The sequence below is a fragment of the Protopterus annectens genome, chromosome 9.part0 (assembly GCF_019279795.1).
Source record: "Protopterus annectens isolate FY-2018-M chromosome 9.part0, PAN1.0, whole genome shotgun sequence".
NCBI classification, from domain to species: Eukaryota; Metazoa; Chordata; order Ceratodontiformes; family Protopteridae; genus Protopterus; species Protopterus annectens.
Window position 1 is genome coordinate 1,022,617,128 of NC_056743.1, and position 15,483 is coordinate 1,022,632,610.

Here is a 15,483-nt window from a genome sequence, read left to right on the forward strand (position 1 = left end):
AACTTCCACAACCTGAAATGTAAATTTACTTTTACTTATATTAATTTCAATATGTTTATACCAAAACAATAGTGCCATACTTACCATCAGTTTCTCAAATATTTTTCTGTAACTGTCTCCTTAAACACGCAAATCACATACAATGTAATTTAAAAGCATTACATAAAAATGTTTGTAGTCAAACAGATAAACAACATAATTTTTCATACATGTTGTATGATGACAATCTTTGTATATTCACTTTGTATGTGGATTTGTATAGACATCAGTCACCTTAACTTTATCATATGCTGTAGAATGCTAACATCTTAATGTACATTAGTTTTGTATTTTTGTAGTTTACACAGAAACCATCCTTCAAACAAGATACTAAACCAAGGTCACATCTGCCTCATTTGGTACAAGCTCAGGAGGATATAAAAGATCCCACTTATAGAAAAGAGTAGTGGTTGTATTAAAACATAAAATGGAAAAAACACAAAATATAAAATAATATGAGGCATCTCTTTCTCTCTATGTATATGTAGGGATGCCTCATATTATTTATACACACACACACACACACACACACACACACACACACACACACACACACACAGAAACACACACACACACACACACACGTACAAGAGCTAAAAAATATAGTTCATCCCCCTACACCCTTTAAAACAGAGTCAATATTTAACATTCCACATAATTTTGATATCATTAGGGGAAATTTACCCAGTGCCCTGACCAAATTTCCCCTGGTCAGTATGAATACCACCTTGAGTGTCCTCTGAAAATAGACCACAGATTAACCCAGTCAACAAATCATAAATAAAAACAAATCTTCAGTTTCTCCTTCTTTTAAATGTGAAGCATTGCTACATGTGCCAGCAAAAGCACTCACACAGTTGTCATTGCTGAAAATGTAGTGATTACTGTGAATAATATCTTTAATGGCCGGCATATTCATTGTCTATTCAGTTATACAGTGAGGTATTGTATTCACCCCACCACTTTCTATACAGTTAATGTTTTCCAACATCAGTCTTGTTTCAGCCGCATACCTATGCTTTGTAGTCAAATGTAATATATCTGCCCTGTACTTACTTTCTGAAATCTATCCCCCACATCTTGAAACTGTATTTTAAAAGCATGATTTATATCTATCTGTCTATCTATCTATCTATCTATCTATCTATCTATCTATCTATCTATCTATCTATGTCTAACTTACATAACTACATACACCATTTTAGCTCCCATTGTTTGTGTAGGTACTGTAATCTAAATGACTGAACTGTAAAAGTTTGAATTCTTTTTCAAATTGCTTCTTTTTGCTTATGTCACGCAGCACTATTTTGCAGCCGCACTGTATTTTGCTCTGATTGCACTTAAGATTCACAGTGCACATACAGCCTCTTTGTTCATTTATTCTTTTTTGGCGGTATGTTACTCATATATTCACATTTATCCTTACTCCATCAATACACCCCTTTCTGACATGCCACTGTCTTCCTATTAAACCTGCCCAAATTATATTGCACTCAGTCTTAGCTACCACCTTTTAACAGCAAAAATGTTAACATAAAGTCTTGCCAGCCTCCTGCACATACTTCTCAACTGTCTGGATTTTCACAGAATGCCCACATTTTTGCTTCATATGTTTGGTCTGTCCCTCATAAAATTTGTGGTTTTCTGGCAAATCACTGAGGACTGAAGTAACAAATAATGAAGAATTTTAAGTCCAGGACTTCATATAATTCAGAAAATCTATGCTAATGCAAAACCTATTCTAAGAGTTTTATATATTTATAAAACCCATATTTAAAAATTGTTGCTGATTTTCAACCTTTATCTTCCAATTATTTTTGGCTTTGTCCAGAATTCTTGTACTAAGAGTTTGAGTGGTATGCGCCTGCAAAATATCTTTTGTATTAGCTTCCTGAATGCCATAATATAAACCCAATTTACAAAGTTATGCTCATTTGCCCCATCTACAGTTATCAGCTTTGCTTTATCACCTTGTGTCCTCACCTGCTTATTTTGTTCTTTTCTTGTATATTATGAATTTCTTATGAATTTCTGGAAATGTGATGCTTCCGATTTCCTTACTTATGAATTGCACTTGAAAATGGGTTATGTATTATCCTGTTTGTCTTGGTTACCAGCCATAGACTAATAAGCAAATAAATGGTCCATTAATAAATAAACCGAGTTTCTTTTCTATGTTAATTTCTATTTGGTCAATATAGTCTTACACCGAGTGCTTTGCAGATAATCGTGTTTTCTAAGGCATTATTTAGATTGGTTATGAGCAACAGTTAAAAAAAAAAGACACAGCACTTACTTGTTATTTTATACCTGTAATATACCCCTCATTAGCTTGGCAAGATTGTAAAGGTGCTTTGTGTGATTATTTTTAATGAATTAATGGCTCATTGCCATTCATTTAAAAACCAACAATTTTTTTTTCCCCAAGGTAAGCCCAGATGCCTATACTACTGTACAGGAATATGTATATGAATGTAAAAGTGTGATTATAACAAACTCCTCACCATAAAGATGTGGTTATCATAACAAAACAATTCCATCATCTTTTCACTGTTTTATGTCCACTGCTCATCTTTATTTTGCTGTTTAGGATCACACACATTTATACCATGAAAGACCTCACTTTTACTGAGTGACTGATAAGTTTCTAGCATAAAACAACAAATCATATCATAAAAAAGTTCTAAAGAAGGTTATTTAAAACACTAAAGGCAAAAAGTGAATTAAGTGAAGTCTTACTGTGGCTGAACACAGTTATTTAGTTGTTTCTATTTAGTTAGTTTTTGTTATCTGGTTAAGAAATAATTGTTTGTTTCAGAGGACACCTGAGAGCTTTGTTCTTGTTACATGACCCACTCAGAATCATAAAGTTTGTTAAGGGAAGTTGTATGATAAAAGCTCTGGTCATCAATGTACTGCTTAGCTGTTGGCTTTTAAATTTACCATATGGAACAGCACTACTTGAAAAATTTACACACACACACACACACACACACACACACACACACACACACACACACACACACACACACACACATATATACATACAGTGTATACATTATATGTGTGTGTGTGTGTGTGTGTGTGTGTGTGTGTGTGTGTGTGTGTGTGTGTGTGTGCGTGCGTGTACATATCATTCCCACTACTCCATTTTATTCTGTTCTGCCTGGGAATGCACTCTATAAAACCTATTGATGGCCAGATTTTCATTCTTCGGTTTGTGTAACATGAAGCTCATACCAGCATACAAAATTCTCATTAAATGTATAATGTACTATATAATTCTATATTTTATTAACGATGAACCCAATAACTATTATAGCTAATAGTATTTTCTTTTAGCTATCACCTACCTCTTCATGTGTCACCAAAGCACTACTTAAATTTTACTCAACTTATTTTCACTAAAACTAAGATATCTTGTACAGGAATGGCTAACTGAGAAACCACACTGATCCAGATTTAAATAGTCAAAAACTGTGTTTGTAGTGTATACAAGTAGCAACGGAAAAATGTTTCTCTTCAGTTCTTATGTGCAGTGAGCTAAGGTGTACTTGTCAGAATTTACTGTTTCCCCTGGCCCAAATCATTTTGTGTAAATGTGTCTGACATATACTACCAGTATTAAGTTTAACCATGAACTGTATCTACTGCAAGATATGACATGTGTTTGCCTTCAGGTGTTGCATATTCTCATCTTTTGATATTACTTATCTACTCAACCTTGATATATGTAATACATGTATATATATATATATATATATATATATGTATATGTATATATATATATATATATATATATATATATATATATATATATGTATATATATATATATATATATATATATATATATATATATATATATATACATATATATATATATATATATGTATATATATATATATATATATACATATATATATAGGACTCTGGTTTTATCAGCTGTGAAAATGTTCCTTGCTCTAGTATAGGTAACTACTGCATTATTGCACTCATGTTAAAATCCAGTATTTTAAAAACACAAGGGTCAGTACATAGCGTGATTCATCTCACAGCAGTATGAATAAGGAGATTCCAGGCTTGAACATTTTAAAATACTTTTTTTTCATTATAATTTTAAAAGCTACAACAGAGCTGCAGTGAAAATGAAATTGTATGTTTCTCGAAGTTAGCAACAGTTATATAAAATGAAACACACCCACACACCCGCTTTAAAAAAATCAGAAAAAAATACCACATTTCCTTCAGCTCAGTGATGCATTTATGTAATTATAGTTCTCTAACACAATTTGAAGAGTATATATCATATAAATGTATTGTACAAATGTAATTAAATTATTGCAAAGAAGGAGAGCATCTATGCTTAGAAGGAACCAAAAGTTTTACCTCTGAAGAAGCCGTAGAGCAGAGGTCGAGGGTACAGTCAGCAGACTTTCATTTTAAGCAATATCAGATTCTTGATGTCTCATCAGCAATTTTTGGAGATCTTGACTGTTATGTACTAACTGTTTCTTCTAAAACTCTGATAAAGGCTTGACGCCAAAAGCATTTCTCCTCCTTCTTGCTTGCTGACAAAATGGAACTGGACTTAAGGAAACAAAACATTTGTTTGTATTTACTTCAGTCTGGTTTCCTCTTAAGTACAGAAGCTAAGCTATTTTCTTTTGGCTAACAATCCCAGCACTTCCTGTAAAAAAAAGTACTAAAGTTCAGGATGTACCACATGACACAGTTCCTTTTTCAGGGAGCTGACAAACTGCAAACCTCCGGAATTAAAAACTGTACCACGTTATCCTCTGAAACAGTTATGTCAGGAGAAACTGCTGTGTATTTTCTTGGTTATTTGTGAATGGAATTCAAACATTAAGCAGGCATTTATTTTGCTAGCCTAATGGTTTGAGTTGCCTAGACTAATTATTTTCTGCTCCATTTACAGGCATAACCTCAAGGCTGTAGGAAGATCTATAGGGTTATTTAATTAAGGATTTCACTTTGTGAAGTTTAGTAAACTCACTATGTCTCATGTGGTGGTGCTGTCGTTACAAGTTCCACTGTAAACAATATTTGAATTCCAAGAGTGAGGAATGATCTCTTGCAAATTGTTATAATTCTGGAGAGCAGCTAGAGACAAGAGTGAAAGAAAAGTGAGTTCAGAAATGGATGCTACTTTTCACTTGAAATCTACACAATGTATGATGCCTTGCGGTATGGATGAATGCATCGTTTCCTTTGTGAACTAAGTGTGGCAATAAAAATACTGAGTGATTTTGAAAACACGCTATCTCTTATTAAAATGAGTGAGGATATTAACAAGTTATTTATTCATGATGGAAAATTCTAAGCATTTAATCTTGATACAATTATTTTGTTCTATTAACTAGATGCGCTACAGATATAGTACTCACCCGCTATGAAATAATCTGTGGGAGTATTGCTGCATGATGCGTATGGGTGAAGCTATCTTCACTGTTGAATGGTTGTGTGGTTTTTCTGCATTTCTTTTATTCTTTTTCACTGCCGCTTCTGAAGCAACATGACATGTGTATATAAAATGCTGCATTTCTGGCAGTCAGACACTACTAAGCTTTAAAAACTGCCCCATGGCACTTTATTTAGTGACTAAGTGAAAAGCTGAGCTGGAAATGAGATCTGTTTTTGTAAAGTGGCCCTCAGGAAAAATATAACTGGATGAAAAATAGGCTGTATCACTATTAACATGAGTAAAAGGAGAATGATAGAAAAATTAATAACAAGCTACTTCCTGTGGCACAGGGTTTGATTCCTTCAACCTTCATCTGTCTACTGTGTGACCTTGAGCAAGTTACTTACAGTATTTAGGGGCAACCGGTAAACTAGGCTCCTGCATGTCTAGTAACTACCTCTGAACTTACATATATAATCAGGCAAAAATCTTTAGAATATGATCTCACAACAAGGAACTGGTTTTAGACCAGGGGAAAATATGCAGATCAGTACAGCTACATATGAGGCAAAGCATGCACATTTCAAGGAGGTGTGCAGAAAACCTAATTCTGAAAAGCCACTTCTAAAAACCAGTGGGAGAGGGTACACTGGCTCTAATGAAAAGCTGTTCCGGTCTCCATAAACAGTTCAGTGAGAGGAAAAGACATGGAGCCAAGAGTCGTCTTAGTCTAAGGAATTTCCAGCTGATGATTATCACTAGTGCTAGACATAAATGAGCTGCTAACCTTTTTCTTTTTTTTTTTGCTGAACTGGGTACATGAGTTAATCATAAGCACCATTTCTAGTCATCACACTGACCTTTACAGCAGAGTAAAAGCAGTAGATTCAGACAACATAAGCAAAAAATGACAAAGAAATTCTAACATTTTAATACACAAGGTGCAGTCGTACAATAGCAAGAAGTGAACAAAATACTAGCAATGCAATAAAAACGTACTGGAAGTTGGAGGCAACACTGTTAATAACACATACGGGTTAAACTTTTATCTAGAATAACACAAGGTGAGTATATTGACAAAAATATTTATATGCACCAATTCTAAAGAACTGAGAGAAGATGCTGGGTAGTTCTGTAGTCAAGTAGAAAAACAAATATGTCTTAAGAAGTTAGCTCGGTAACCAAATGGGAGGACTGAGCAGAGCTGGTTGTGTTCAGCAGTAACGACAATATTCACCTAATACAGTTTCTTGACGCTATTTTCCTTAAAAGTATGAGATGAATTTCCTTGCCTTAGCTACTGTGATGATGTTTCTGAGATAAGGTGGGAGAAAGTTTGAGAGTGCTGTTTCCTAGGCAAAAAAGATAAATAGATAGATACATATACATAGAAAGAGAGATAAATAGACAGAAAAATGCATGCTCTATCTACAATTTTCAGATTAGTAGCGTAGTTCAAGAGGTTAGGAGCACCACAAACAGATGATAGATCGAATGAGACAATAAAGGAAATGAACAGGGAATAGCAATGATAAAAGGGTTTTTTCTATCAGGAAAATGGTAATGTCAAAGCATCCCATAACAGCAAGCCATTTGACCTTGGGAAGAGTGACAAACAGATGTCAACCCATACGGAGTATGAGAATAAACATATAATTTTGCAGCTTTTCTTTCCGGGCCTCAGCTGAAAGTAGGCTCCTATCCAGTCGGACTTTCCCAGTAAACAAATGTCTATAAATAAATAAATAAACTCGCAGATTCTATTTAGCATTAATTGCACTGCAGCGCTTGTCTTACACAGGGCAGTACTGAGCAGGGTAATTTACATTCCCATTGAGAAATTAACTCTTCTTAATGATGGCCCTAACTTCTTGTTAATGACAGACCTAACTTCTTGTTAATAACGGACCTAACTTCTTGTTAATGACTGACCTAACTTCTTGTTACATACTTCAGTACTACATTCAATAACCTACTAGATAATTTCACTCCCCCCAGAACTAAAAGAATCAAAACCAAATCCACCCCTTGGCTAACTAAAGTAACTATTACACTCATGTATCTCTGAGATAAATCTTGGAAGCATTACCATAAATCTAAAACACCTAACACCCTTACTGAATATAAGTGTATAAGCAACTTTGTAATAAAGTGAAAAAAACAAATTGCTGTAGACCAAAAGTCCTACTACTACAAGATTCAAAATAATCATAGATCCAACCCCCAAAAAGTTTGGAACAGTATATCTGCTCTCCTCTCTCCTGGCAAAAAAGACAATTCCTGCCCTGGTCCTAACTCTCCAGATCATACCTTAGCTACCCAATTCAACTCTTTCTTTATTGATTCAATAGCCAAGCTCACCACATCATTCTCCAATGACACTTCTACTCCACCCTCATCCCACACCTTCAACTCTAGTCCCACTGACATCAACAGTACTCTTCCCCCCTTTACCTTACAATCCGTCTCTCTACACACCATACAAAACCTTCTGCTAAAACTAAAACCATGCTCTCATGCCTCAGACAACCTTCCATCTAACTTTCTCAAGCTAGCTGCCGATGGCATAAACCTTCCCATCACCATACTTATCAACCATTCAATCCAAGAATCCTATGTACCCCTCCTTTGGAAGAAAGTGTTCATCATTCCCCTCCAAAAAGGAGGCAACAATACTGAAATCTCCAACTTCCATCCTATAGCCATCCTGTCCCCTATCTCAAAAGTCTGAAAAATGCATACACTTGCATCTCCTTCCCTACCTTCTAGACAATCAACTTCTTTCTCCAACTCAACATGGATTTCGACCTGGACATAGTACTACCACTGCCATTCTCTCCTTCCTTGACATCATCAACCAACCCCGAGACTCTGGCAACATTGTACCTACCCTTCTAGACATCAAAGAACTTCAATACTGTTTCCCACAAACTTCTCTTGTCCAAACTCTCTCTTCTCCATCTCCCCTCCTCTCTATTAACTGGTTTTCCAGTTACCTTTCTAATAGACAACAAGCCATCAAGTGGAACAATAGTACGTCTTCCTTCCTTCACACTCCAACAGGAGTTCCAGAAGGCTCAATACTGGGTCCCTTACTTTTCAACATCTTCATTAATAATTTTCATCAGTGCATTCATAATACCAAACTTGTCCAATACATGGAAGATTCCACCATAATTTGCAATGCTCAATCTCTCCCCAGACTAATGCAACTAAGACAAGATGCCTTCTCTTGTACAGAGTCTTGGATGCTGAAAAATCACCCTGCTCTCAATGCATCCAAAACCAAAATCATGATCTTTACCCAATCTAAAACACCCCATATCGATAAAAATTCCTTCTCCATAGTCAGTCAGAATAAATTCCCATTGAATTTGTCTCTCATACAAAACTTCTAGGTGTTATCAATGATGAACATTTAAAGTCTGACATTCATATACAAACTAGTATTAAGAAAACACACTAAAAGCACAGAATGCTGTATCGTCACAGCCATTATCTCACTCCCTCATCCAAACATTTACTCTCTATGTCCTACCTCATCCCCTCTCTCTAGTATGGTGCCCCTCTCCTCACCAACCTTCAATCTTCCCAAAGGTGAAAACTGTCATCCTGCTACAATACAATCTCCATGTTTGCTACTGGAACCAAATCCTCCTCCCACCAATGTGAAGCACTCCACTCCTTGAACTGGCTGGAACACCCCCACTATCTCTCTTACAGTCAACTGTTAACTGCTCACAAACCCATTTTCAAACCCTCTAACTGCCCTTCCCTCTCCTCCATACTCACCTTGCATCATCCTGACAGACTACTCAGGTCCAGTAACCAGAACTTCCTCGAAGTGTACAAACCCTTACACACACCTGGACAATTTCTCCTGTCTTTCTCCCTTGCTCGTCTATAGAATTCACCCCTCCACACATTTGACTCACCCAATTCTACTCCGCCTTCAAGACCATGCTCCATTCCCATCTTTATTCTCACTGGGAACGCTCATGCTCTCATCCCACCTGTCTCCCTCTATATCATTTAGGCTCCTCCATCCTTGTTTCTCCTTTCTCAAAACTCAACCTAGTGAATCCCTTAATTTCATTTCCACTCCCTCTCCCTTTCTCCTTTCTCATACCTCACCCTAGTGACTCCCTTCATTTCATTTCCACTCCCTCTCCCTTTCTCCTTTCTCATAACTCACCCTAGTGACTCCCTTCATTTCATTTCCCCTCCCTCTCCCTTTCTCCTTTCTCATACCTCACCCTAGTGACTCCCTTCATTTAATTTCCACTCCCTCTCCCTTTCTCCTTTCTCATAACTCACTCTAGTGACTCCCTTCATTTCATTTTCACTCCCTCTCCCTTTCTCCTTTCTCATAACTCACACTAGTGACTCCCTTTATTTCATTCCCACTCCCTCTCCATTTATTCCTTTCTCATAACTCACCCTAGTGACTCCCTTCATTTCATTTCCACTCCCTCTCCCTTTCTCCTTTCTCATAACTCACACTAGTGACTCCCTTTATTTCATTCCCACTCCCTCTCCATTTATTCCTTTCTCATAACTCACCCTAGTGACTCCCTTCATTTCATTTCCACTCCCTCTCCCTTTTCTCCTTTCTCATAACTCACCTTAGTGACTCCCTTCATTTCATTTCCACTACCTCTCCCTTTATTCCTTTCTCATAACTCACCCTAGTGACACCCTTCATTTCATTTCCGATCCCTCTCCCTTTATTCCTTTCTCATAACTCACCCTAGTGACTCCCTTCATTTCATTTCCACTCCCTCTCCCTTTTGTCCTTTCTCATAACTCACCCTAGTGACTCCCTTCATTTAATTTCCACTCCCTATCCATTTTTCCTTTCTCATAACTCACCCTAGTGACTCCCTTAATTTCATTACCACTCCCTCTCCCTTTTTCCTTTCTCATAACTCACCCTAGTGACTCCCTTCATTTAATTTCCACTCTCTCTCCATTTTTCCTTTCTCAAAACTCACCCTAGTGACTCCCTTCATTTCATTTCCACTCACTCTCCCTTTATTCCTTTCTGATAACTCACCATAGTGACTCCCTTCATTTCATTTCCACTCCCTCTCCCTTTTCTTCTTTCTCCTAATTCACCCTAGTGACTCCCTTCATTTAATTTCCACTCCCTTTCCCTTTATTCCTTTCTCATAACTCACCCTAGTGACTCTCTTCATTTCATTTCCGCTCCCTTTCCCTTTTTTCCTTTCTCATAAATCACCCTGGTGACTCCCTTCATTTCATTTCCACTCCCTCTCCCTTTTCTCCTTTCTCATAACTCACCCTAGTGACTCCCTTCATTTCATTACCACTCCCTCTCCCTTTTTCCTTTCTCATAACTCACCTTAGTGACTCCCGTAATTTCATTTCCACTCCCCCTCCCTTTTGTCCTTTCTCATAACTCACCCTAGTGACTCCCTTCATTTCATTTCCACTCCCTTTCCCTTTCTCCTTTCTCCTTTCTCATAACTCATCCTAGTGACTCTCTTCATTTCATTTCCACTCCCTCTCCATTTCTCCTTTCACATAACTCACCCTAGTGACTCCCTTCATTTCATTTCCATTCCCTCTCCCTTTTTTCCTTTCTCGAAACTCACCCTAGTGACTCCCTTCATTTCATTTCCACTCCCTCTCCCTTCTCATAACTCACCCTAGTGACTCCCTTCCATTCATTCCCACTCCCTCTCCCTTTATTCCATTCTCATAACTCACCCTAGTGACTCCCTTCATTTCATTTCCACTCCCTCTCCCTTTTTTCTTTTCTCGTAACTCACCCTAGTGACTCCCTTCATTTCATTTCCACTCCATCTCCCTTTTTCCTTTCTCATACCTCACCCTAGTGACTCCCTTCATTTCATTTCCTCTCCCTCTCCCTTTTTTCCTTTCTCATAACTCACCCTAGTGACTCTCCTCATTTCATTCCCACTCCCTCTCCCTTTTTCATTTCGCATAACTCACCCTAGTGACTCCCTTCATTTCATTTCCACTCTTTCTCCCTTTTTCCTTTCTTATAACTCACCCTAGTGACTCCTTCATTTCATTCCCACTCCCTCTCCCTTTTTTCCTTTCTCATAACTCACCCTAGTGACTCCCTTCATTTCATTTCCACTCCCTCTCCCTTTATTCCTTTCTCATAACTCACCCTAGTGACTCCCTTCATTTCATTCCACTCCCTCTCCCTTTTTCCTTTCTCATAACTCACCCTAGTGACTCCCTTCAATTCATTTCCACTCCCTCTCCCTTTTTCCTTTCTCATAACTCACCCTAGTGACTCCCTTTATTTCATTCCCACTCCCTCTCCCTTTATTCCTTTCTCATAACTCACCCTAGTGACTCCCTTCATTTCATTTCCACTCCCTCTCCCTTTATTCCTTTCTCATAACTCACCCTAGTGGCTCCCTTCATTTCAATTCCACTCCCTCTCCCTTTATTCCTTTCTCATAACTCACCCTAGTGACTCCCCTCACTTCATTTTCACTCCCTCTCCCTTTCTCCTTTCTCATACCTCACCCTAGTGACTCCCTTCATTTCATTTTCACTCCCTCTCCCTTTTTCCTTTCTCGTAACTCACCCTAGTGACTCCCTTTATTTCATTTCCACTACATCTCCCTTTATTCCTTTCTCATAACTCACCATAGTGACTCCCCTCACTTCATTTCCACTCCCTCTCCCTTTCTCCTTTCTCATACCTCACCCTAGTGACTACCTTAATTTAATTTCCACTCCCTCTCTCTTTTTTCTTTCTCGTAACTCACCCTAGTGACTCCCTTCATTTCATTTCCACTACCTCTCCCTTTATTCCTTTCTCATAACTCACCCTAGTGACTCCCCTCATTTCATTTCCACTCCCTCTCCCTTTCTCCTTTCTCATACCTCACCCTAGTGACTCCCTTCATTTCATTCCCACTCCCTCTCCCTTTATTCCTTTCTCATAACTCACCCTAGTGACTCCCTTCATTTCATTTCCACTCCCTCTCCCTTTTTCTTTCTCGTAACTCACCCTAGTGACTCCCTTCATTTCATTCCCACTCCCTCTCCCTTTTTCATTTCTCATAACTCACCCTAGTGACTCCCTTCATTTCATTTCCACTCCCTCTCCCTTTTTTCCTTTCTCATAACTCACCCTAGTGACTCCCTTTATTTCATTCCCACTCCCTCTCACTTTATTCCTTTCTCATAACCCACCCTAGTGACTCCCTTCATTTCATTTCCACTCCCTCTCCCTTTATTCCTTTCTCATAACTCACCCTAGTGACTCCCTTCATTTCATTTCCACTCCCTCTCCCTTTTTTCCTTTTTCATAACTCACCCTAGTGACTCCCCTCACTTCATTTCCACTCACTCTCCCTTTCTCCTTTCTCATAACTCACCCTAGTGACTCCCTTCATTTAATTTCCATTCCTTCTCCCTTTTTTCCTTTCTCATAACTCACCCTAGTGACTCCTTTCATTTCACTTCCACTCCCACTCCCTTTCTCCTTTCTCATACCTCACCCTAGTGACTCCCTTCATTTCATTCCCACTCCCTCTCCCTTTTTCCTTTCTCATAACTCACCCTAGTGACTCCATTCATTTCATTTCCATTCCCTCTCCCTTTTTCCTTTCTCATAACTCACCCTAGTGACTCCCTTCATTTCATTTCCACTCCCTCTCCCTTTTCTCCTTTCTCATAACTCACCCTAGTGACTCCCTTCATTTCATTCCCACTCCCTCTCCCTTTATTCCTTTCTCATATCTCACCCTAGTGACTCCCTTCATTTCATTCCCACTCCCTCTCCCTTTTTTCTTTTCTCATAACTCACCCTAGTGACTCCCTTTATTTCATTCCCACTCCCTCTCCCTATTTTTCTTTCTCGTAACTCACCCTAGTGACTCCCTTCATTTCATTTCCATGCCCTCTCCCTTTGTTCCTTTCTCATAACTCACCCTAGTGACTCCCTTCATTTCATTGCCACTCCCTCTCCCTTTACTCCTTTCTCATAACTCACCCTAGTGACTCCGTTCATTTCATTACCACTCCCTTTTTCCTTTCTCATAACTCACCCTAGTGACTCCCTTCATTTCATTTCCACTCCCTCTCCCTTTTTCCTTTCCCATAACTCACCCTAGTGACTCCCTTAATTTCATTTCCACTCCTGCTCCCTTTTTTCCTTTCTCATAACTCACCCTAGTGACTCCCTTCATTTCATTTTCACTCCCTCTCCCTTTTTTCCTTCCTCATAACTCACCCTGGTGACTCCCTTCATTTTATTTCCACTACCTTTCCCTTTTATCCTTTCTCATAACTCACCCTAGTGACTCCCTTCATTTCATTTCCACTCCCTCTCCCTTTTTCCTTTCTCATAACTCACCCTAGTGACTCCCTTCATTTCATTTCCACTCCCTCTCCCTATTTTTCCTTTCTCATATCTCACCCTAGTGACTCCCTTCATTTCATTTCCACATCCTCTCCCTTTTCTCCTTTCTCAAACTCACCCTAGTGACTCCCTTCATTTCATTTCCCCTCCCTCTCCCTTTTCTCCTTTCTCATAACTCACCCTAGTGACTCCCTTCATTTTATTCCCACTCCCTCTCCCTTTTTCCTTTCTCATAACTCACACTAGTGACTCCCTTCATTTAATTTCCACTCCCTCTCCCTTTTCTCCTTTCTCATAACTCACCCTAGTGACTCCCTTCTTTTCATTTCTACTCCCTCTCCCTTTTTCCTTTCTCATAACTCACCCTAGTGACTCCCTTCATTTAATTTCCACTCCCTCTCCCTTTTGTCCTTTCTCATAACTCACCCTAGTGACTCCCTTCATTTCATTTCCACTCCCTCTCCCTTTCTCCTTTCTCATAACTCACCCTAGTGACTCCCTTCATTTCATTCCCACTCCCTCTCCCTTTCTTTCTCATAACTCACCCTAGTGACTCCCTTCATTTAATTTCCACTCCCTCTCCCTTTCTTCCTTTCTCATAACTCACCCTAGTGACTCCCTTCATTTCATTTCCACTCCCTCTCCCTTTTTCCTTTCTCATAACTCACCCTAGTGACTCCCTTCATTTCATTTCCACTCCCTCTCCCTTTCTCCTTTCTCATAACTCACCCTAGTGACTCCCTTCATTTCATTTCCACTCCCTCTCCTTTTTCCTTTCTCATAACTCACCCTAGTGACTCCCTTCATTTCATTTCCACTCCCTCTCCCTTTTTCCTTTCTCATAACTCACCCTAGTGACTCCTTCATTTCATTTCCACTCATCTCCCTTTTTCCTTTCTCATAACTCACCCTAGTGACTCCCTTCATTTCATTTCCACTCCCTCTCCCTTTTTCCTTTCTCATAACTCACCCTAGTGACTCCCTTCATTTCATTCCCACTCCCTCTCCCTTTTTCATTTCTCATAACTCACCCTAGTGACTCTTTTCATTTCATTTCATTTCCACTCCATCTCCCTTTTTTCCTTTCTCATAACTCACCCTAGTGACTCCCTTCATTTCATTCCCACTCCCTCTCCCTTTTTTCCTTTCTCATAACTCACCCTAGTGACTCCCTTCATTTCATTTCCTCTCCTCCTTTGTTTCTTCTCATCACCCTAGTGACTCCTTCATTTCATTTCCACTCCCTCTCCCTTTTTTCCTTTCTCATAACTCACCCTAGTGACTCCCTTCATTTCATTTCCACTCCCTCTCCCTTTTTCCTTTCTCATAACTCACCCTAGTGACTCCCTTCATTTCATTTCCACCCTCTCCTTTATTCCTTTCTCATAACTCACCCTAGTGACTCCCTTCATTTCATTTCCACTCCCTCTCCCTTTATTCCTTTCTCATAACTCACCCTAGTGACTCCCTTCATTTCATTTCCACTCCCTCTCCCTTTATTCCTTTCTCATAACTCACCCTAGTGACTCCTTCATTTCATTTCCTCTCCCTCTCCCTTTCCTCCTTTCTCATAACTCACCCTAGTGACTCCCTTCATTCACTCCCACTCCCTCTCCCTTTATTCCTTTCTCATAGCTCACCCTA

The 15,483-nt window shown here is 38.9% G+C and overlaps 1 protein-coding gene across 2 annotated transcripts in view; it reads right to left on the minus strand.

Moving 5' to 3' along the window:
- The window catches only part of LOC122811760 (activin receptor type-1-like), a 393,690-nt gene that overhangs the window by 297,302 nt on the left and 80,905 nt on the right, over nucleotides 1-15,483 (minus strand). Inside the window, exon 1 of one of the 2 annotated variants that reach the window (XM_044083815.1) lies at nucleotides 4,427-4,701. The exons of the other annotated variant lie outside the window; for it this stretch is intronic. The gene's annotated coding sequence lies outside the window, so the exon portion shown is untranslated. Of the gene's footprint in view, nucleotides 1-4,426; nucleotides 4,702-15,483 lie in introns of those variants that run through there. 2 annotated transcript variants of the gene reach the window in all.